Raw genomic sequence first — 6,060 nt, 5'->3', positions numbered from 1 at the left:
TTTTTTTTTAAACAAACGTTTTTATAATTAAATTTTATAATGGTTTAAATATAAAATATGACTTTTTAATATTATCAATATTTAAAATATTTTCTCCCCTTTGTGTGTATGCCTTATAGTTATAGAGCTGTGCGCTTCGGTAGACGTCGCCTGTGGAGCTATGTCAGTGGAGCGGTGCGCATATCCAATACCGAGCGGCTGCCTCGATCGGTGTCGCGCTGGTATATGTATGGTAGTGGTGTGTGTCGATGCGTTGAGTGAGGCGATATGAACGGTGTAACGGTTTAGTCGAAGTTTATCATAAATGACGACGACAAAACGACCGATTATGTATACGTTCTGCATTTGCTTCCAATTTATCGACGTTTATCGCACATTTCCGCTATCGAATTCGAATAGGGCTTTGCTTGCGAGATTGCTTTATTTTGTGATTTTGTGGCTCGCCCAGTTCCCCACAGCGAGATTGCGGATGCGGCAAAACGTATTCTCTTACGTTGGCGGTCCTTATGCAATCAAACTTTGTTGAACTAACAAATGTTTGTGATTTAAACAAACAAAAATAATAAATGCGTCAACTCTCTAATATCCGAGCGAGAATATTTATATAATATTCGTAACGTTTATGGATTCGAAAGAATTTCATAAATTCACGTCGCATTCAATCTTGCGAAGAGTGAAGAGAATGTTTGAACTTTTAAATCGGCAAAGGTAAAAAATAATATTATAAATATTATTATTATGCCTTTATTGACCGATATATGTGTTGTGGTGTTTAACGACTATATCGTACGAAGAAAAGAAGAAATAGCGTGGCGTTACTTTCTTATATGTTAGATTGTTTCGCACAAACGCGCATATTCTTCATCTTTATAAACGATGATGATGAGTATTTTATTCTCTCGTCTGTCTCAAAAAACACAAAAACACAGTTCCCTGGTTGATCCTGCCAGTAGTCATATGCTTGTCTCAAAGATTAAGCCATGCATGTCTCAGTACAAGCCAAATTAAGGTGAAACCGCGAAAGGCTCATTAAATCAGTTATGGTTCCTTAGATCGTACCCACATTTACTTGGATAACTGTGGTAATTCTAGAGCTAATACATGCAAACAGAGCTCCGACCGGAGACGGAAGGAGCGCTTTTATTAGATCAAAACCAATCGGTGGCGGTTTCGCCGTCATCGTACAACTTGGTGAATCTGAATAACTTTACGCTGATCGCACGGTCTCGCACCGGCGACGCATCTTTCAAATGTCTGCCTTATCAACTGTCGATGGTAGGTTCTGCGCCTACCATGGTTGTAACGGGTAACGGGGAATCAGGGTTCGATTCCGGAGAGGGAGCCTGAGAAACGGCTACCACATCCAAGGAAGGCAGCAGGCGCGCAAATTACCCACTCCCGGCACGGGGAGGTAGTGACGAAAAATAACGATACGGGACTCATCCGAGGCCCCGTAATCGGAATGAGTACACTCTAAACCCTTTAACGAGGATCAATTGGAGGGCAAGTCTGGTGCCAGCAGCCGCGGTAATTCCAGCTCCAATAGCGTATATTAAAGTTGTTGCGGTTAAAAAGCTCGTAGTCGAATTTGTGTCCCGCGCCGCCGGTTCATCGTTCGCGGTGTTAACTGGCGTTTCGCGGGACGTCCTGCCGGTGGGCTTAGCTCGAGAGGGCGGCCCAACTCAATCCCGCCGCGGTGCTCTTCATTGAGTGTCGAGGTGGGCCGGCACGTTTACTTTGAACAAATTAGAGTGCTTAAAGCAGGCTAAAACTTCGCCTGAATACTGTGTGCATGGAATAATGGAATAGGACCTCGGTTCTATTTTGTTGGTTTTCGGAACCCCGAGGTAATGATTAATAGGAACGGATGGGGGCATTCGTATTGCGACGTTAGAGGTGAAATTCTTGGATCGTCGCAAGACGGACAGAAGCGAAAGCATTTGCCAAAAACGCTTTCATTGATCAAGAACGAAAGTTAGAGGTTCGAAGGCGATCAGATACCGCCCTAGTTCTAACCATAAACGATGCCAGCTAGCGATCCGCCGACGTTCCTCCGATGACTCGGCGGGCAGCTTCCGGGAAACCAAAGCTTTTGGGTTCCGGGGGAAGTATGGTTGCAAAGCTGAAACTTAAAGGAATTGACGGAAGGGCACCACCAGGAGTGGAGCCTGCGGCTTAATTTGACTCAACACGGGAAACCTCACCAGGCCCGGACACCGGAAGGATTGACAGATTGAGAGCTCTTTCTTGATTCGGTGGGTGGTGGTGCATGGCCGTTCTTAGTTGGTGGAGCGATTTGTCTGGTTAATTCCGATAACGAACGAGACTCTAGCCTGCTAAATAGGCGTATTTCGACATCCCAAATACCCGCTGGAGCCGGGTTCGCCCGGTCTCTATGTGCGGTTTTTACTGTCGGCGTACAAACAATTCTTCTTAGAGGGACAGGCGGCTTCTAGCCGCACGAGATTGAGCAATAACAGGTCTGTGATGCCCTTAGATGTTCTGGGCCGCACGCGCGCTACACTGAAGGAATCAGCGTGTCCTCCCTGACCGAGCGGTCCGGGTAACCCGCTGAACCTCCTTCGTGCTAGGGATTGGGGCTTGCAATTGTTCCCCATGAACGAGGAATTCCCAGTAAGCGCGAGTCATAAGCTCGCGTTGATTACGTCCCTGCCCTTTGTACACACCGCCCGTCGCTACTACCGATTGAATGATTTAGTGAGGTCTTCGGACCGGTGCGCGGTGGCGTTTCGACGTTGCCGATGTTGCTGGGAAGATGACCAAACTTGATCATTTAGAGGAAGTAAAAGTCGTAACAAGGTTTCCGTAGGTGAACCTGCGGAAGGATCATTAACGTGTAAATGTTGTTGTTTAGTTGTCACACATACACACATTTTGTCTGTGCTGATCAACAAAAAACACACACATACATACACTATTCGTATGATGATCAATTCTCATACAAAATTCTTCATTATGCGTCGAACGGAAAAGCAACAACGGGTCGTCTTGCATTAAGCGGATCTGTTGTTACGTTTTTCGATTTATTTTATAAATCGATTGTAAACGTGCCGTAAACGACGTTTTCGAAGAATTTTTTTGAACATTAACACGAATCAATATTGTCGAAAGATGGTTATGTGCTAACGTTTTATTATTGCTTTCGCAGTGCCGGTCTTAGCGTATTTCCATCATCGTATTCGCTTCGAAAAAAAGTACTAATACAGTGGTGGTGTATAATTAATGTGCAAGAGATGTTGTTGTTGTTGTTGTAGTATTTGTATATGGTTGGAGTTATTTATAATAACAAACAAGAATGAATAATAATGGTGTCTGCCAATACGATCGTACTTTATGTACACGAATAAAACTTTATACATACAAACCATAATAATAAATAAACTCGAAACAACCAACAACAAAATTATTACGCTACTGTACATACAAACACACATTTATACATACCATCATTTTACTTTACCGATGGTGAGTGATGTTTGAAAAATAAACGCTTAGGCTTACGATTTTGTAAGCCAGTCTTTGCGTATTTTCTTCATCGTATTCGCTTCGGAAAAAAGAAAATAAAGATGGTGTATAATTAATGTGTAAAAGAGATGTTGTAGTTGTAATTTAATTTGTAAATGGTTGGAGTTTATTAATAAATAATAATAGGGGCTGTCTATTCGTCTGTACTTTATGTACAAGACTACAAAAACGTTTTATAACAATAAAAAGCTCGAAACAACCAATAACAAAATATACTACTACTATACTACTATACATACAAACGCACATTTATAAATACATAAAATCAATTTACTTTATCGATAGAGAGTGATGTTTGGAAAAAAACGCTTAGGCTTACGGTTTTCGGGTACCTGGGTTCCGCATGCGTCGAAGTAATAATTTACTTTAACGACGCGACGAACCGTAGGAATCTAAATAAAAAAGTTTATTTATTAACTTTTTTAGATTCTGTGGGTTTTAAATGATATACGCCCGACTGACGAAGGAACGTTTTGCACTGCCTGTGCTTTTCTTTTGATTCGTTTTTATGTCGACGGACGTTCTTAGAATGCCCACCAAACGACGTATCACACAAAACACCCTACAATTGTATTGTTTGGTAAATATTGTTGTGATTAAGTTTGTAGCTGTGGCGTTTGTTTGAAGAAAACGTCTGGTTTTTCGACATATTTTCTATTTAATAAATATACATAATGCTTATCGCAAAAGGAGCAGAGTTTTATAGACAAAGTTGATAGAGAAAAAAAACCTAATAGATATATATACGTATTTATAAAACGTTAATATCATCGGGTTATTCTTTATGTAAACTTAAACTATAACTGCATACTCTTTTCGATAAGTAGATACAAATGCCACTTTAATTAAATAAAATATTATAAAATATAACGCCGAACGTTTCTTTCGATTGGTCCGTTTCTCACATATACATCACAATTGTAATAACCTTAAGTAGTTATTTTTGTTGTTGTGTGATGATGAAACGATTTCGATGTGGAACGGTGCGTTATGTAATAATATTTTAAATTTGTTTGAAAAGATTACCCTGAACGGTGGATCACTTGGCTCGTGGGTCGATGAAGAACGCAGCTAATTGCGCGTCAACTTGTGAACTGCAGGACACATGAACATCGACATTTCGAACGCACATTGCGGTCCTCGGATATACTGTTCCCGGACCACTCCTGGCTGAGGGTCGTGTCAATTTCAAAGACTGCTCGGTTTTTGTCTTAAACACAGCGCACAATGTTGTGTAGACAATTACGTCGGAGCGTGTTGGGTGCAAATATGACGCGTTACTATAATTGTTAATTGATTGTCGGTTGTCATAATAAAATATTATGCAACGTAGACAACAATAAAAACAATATAAAAAATAACGCGGCATCCTAAAACGCAATAGCGGCTGACATTCTTATTAGTTTGTTGGTGAAAGTTGGTTTAGACGTAGCACGTCCGATATTAAAAAGCAGCCACAACGCTTAAATTTCGAACGAAGCGATCGTCGTGTCCGAGACGTTAAAGTTGTTTATATGCATATTTTATGCACTATAATTAACAACAACAACATTCTCGCAACGACGTCAGATCGATGTTTGAAATTGTTTGGAGGCAGCCATATAAACGGAATACGTGTAATTATCGTCTGACAAAATAAAGGCAAATTTATATTTGCGACCTCAGAGCAGGTGAGACTACCCGCTGAATTTAAGCATATTATTAAGCGGAGGAAAAGAAACTAACTAGGATTTCCTTAGTAGCGGCGAGCGAACAGGAAAAAGCCCAGCACCGAATCCCGCGGCCGAAACCGGACGCCGGGAAATGTGGTGTTAGGGAGGATCCGTCATCCCGAGATTGTGCGACGCGTCCAAGTCCATCTTGAACGGGGCCACAGCCCATAGAGGGTGCCAGGCCCGTAGTGACCGTTGCCGATAACGGGAGGATCTCTCCTCAGAGTCGGGTTGCTTGAGAGTGCAGCCCTAAGTGGGTGGTAAACTCCATCTAAGGCTAAATATGACCACGAGACCGATAGCGAACAAGTACCGTGAGGGAAAGTTGAAAAGAACTTTGAAGAGAGAGTTCAATAGTACGTGAAACCGTTCAGGGGTAAACCTGAGAAACCCGAAAGGTCGAAAGGGGAGATTCAGCGTGACTCGATAGCGGCGCTAAATGATCGTGCGACGAACGGCGTACGCGTCGTTCGCGCCTTTTGTTTATGCGAACCGAAGTCGAACGCGTGCACTTCTCCCCCAGTAGGACGTCGCGATCCTTTGGGTGTCGATCTAAGGCCCGCGGTGGAGCCCGTTCGAACGGTTCGCCGTTTCGGACGAACCCGCGGTGTTTCCCGGTCGACTCGCTCGAAGGTATGCATATGGCGCCGAGCCGCTACACAGTTAGCGTCCGACCATTGGCAAGCGCGTTCGTTTATGACGGTAATCGCACCTGGTGTCGGTTCTGTCTACGAATGGCTGTTCGCCAATGAGTTCTCGGACAGACTCGGTTGAAACGCCGATCTGCGACGCTATAGCTTTG

The 6,060-nt window shown here is 42.8% G+C and overlaps 3 non-coding genes across 3 annotated transcripts in view; all 3 read left to right on the top strand.

The window, feature by feature from the left end:
* The first annotated feature begins 930 nt into the window (after positions 1-930).
* On the top strand, positions 931-2,853 carry LOC135267626 (small subunit ribosomal RNA). Its single transcript, XR_010336023.1, has one exon. It is a non-coding gene; the product is annotated as a small subunit ribosomal RNA (ribosomal RNA).
* Positions 2,854-4,569: 1,716 nt separating this feature from the next.
* Positions 4,570-4,726, top strand: LOC135267624 (5.8S ribosomal RNA). Its single transcript, XR_010336021.1, has one exon. It is a non-coding gene; the product is annotated as a 5.8S ribosomal RNA (ribosomal RNA).
* A 476-nt stretch (positions 4,727-5,202) lies between these two features.
* Positions 5,203-6,060, top strand: part of LOC135267623 (large subunit ribosomal RNA) — a 4,035-nt gene continuing 3,177 nt past the window's right edge. Inside the window, exon 1 of the ribosomal RNA XR_010336020.1 lies at positions 5,203-6,060. This exon is cut by the window's right edge and continues 3,177 nt beyond it. This is a non-coding gene — a ribosomal RNA (large subunit ribosomal RNA).

This window comes from Tribolium castaneum, unplaced genomic scaffold (genome assembly GCF_031307605.1).
Source record: "Tribolium castaneum strain GA2 unplaced genomic scaffold, icTriCast1.1 ptg000063l, whole genome shotgun sequence".
In the NCBI taxonomy this organism is placed as follows: domain Eukaryota; kingdom Metazoa; phylum Arthropoda; class Insecta; order Coleoptera; family Tenebrionidae; genus Tribolium; species Tribolium castaneum.
The sequence above is the reverse complement of the archived record's forward strand: the minus strand, read 5'-3'. Positions and strand labels throughout refer to the sequence as shown.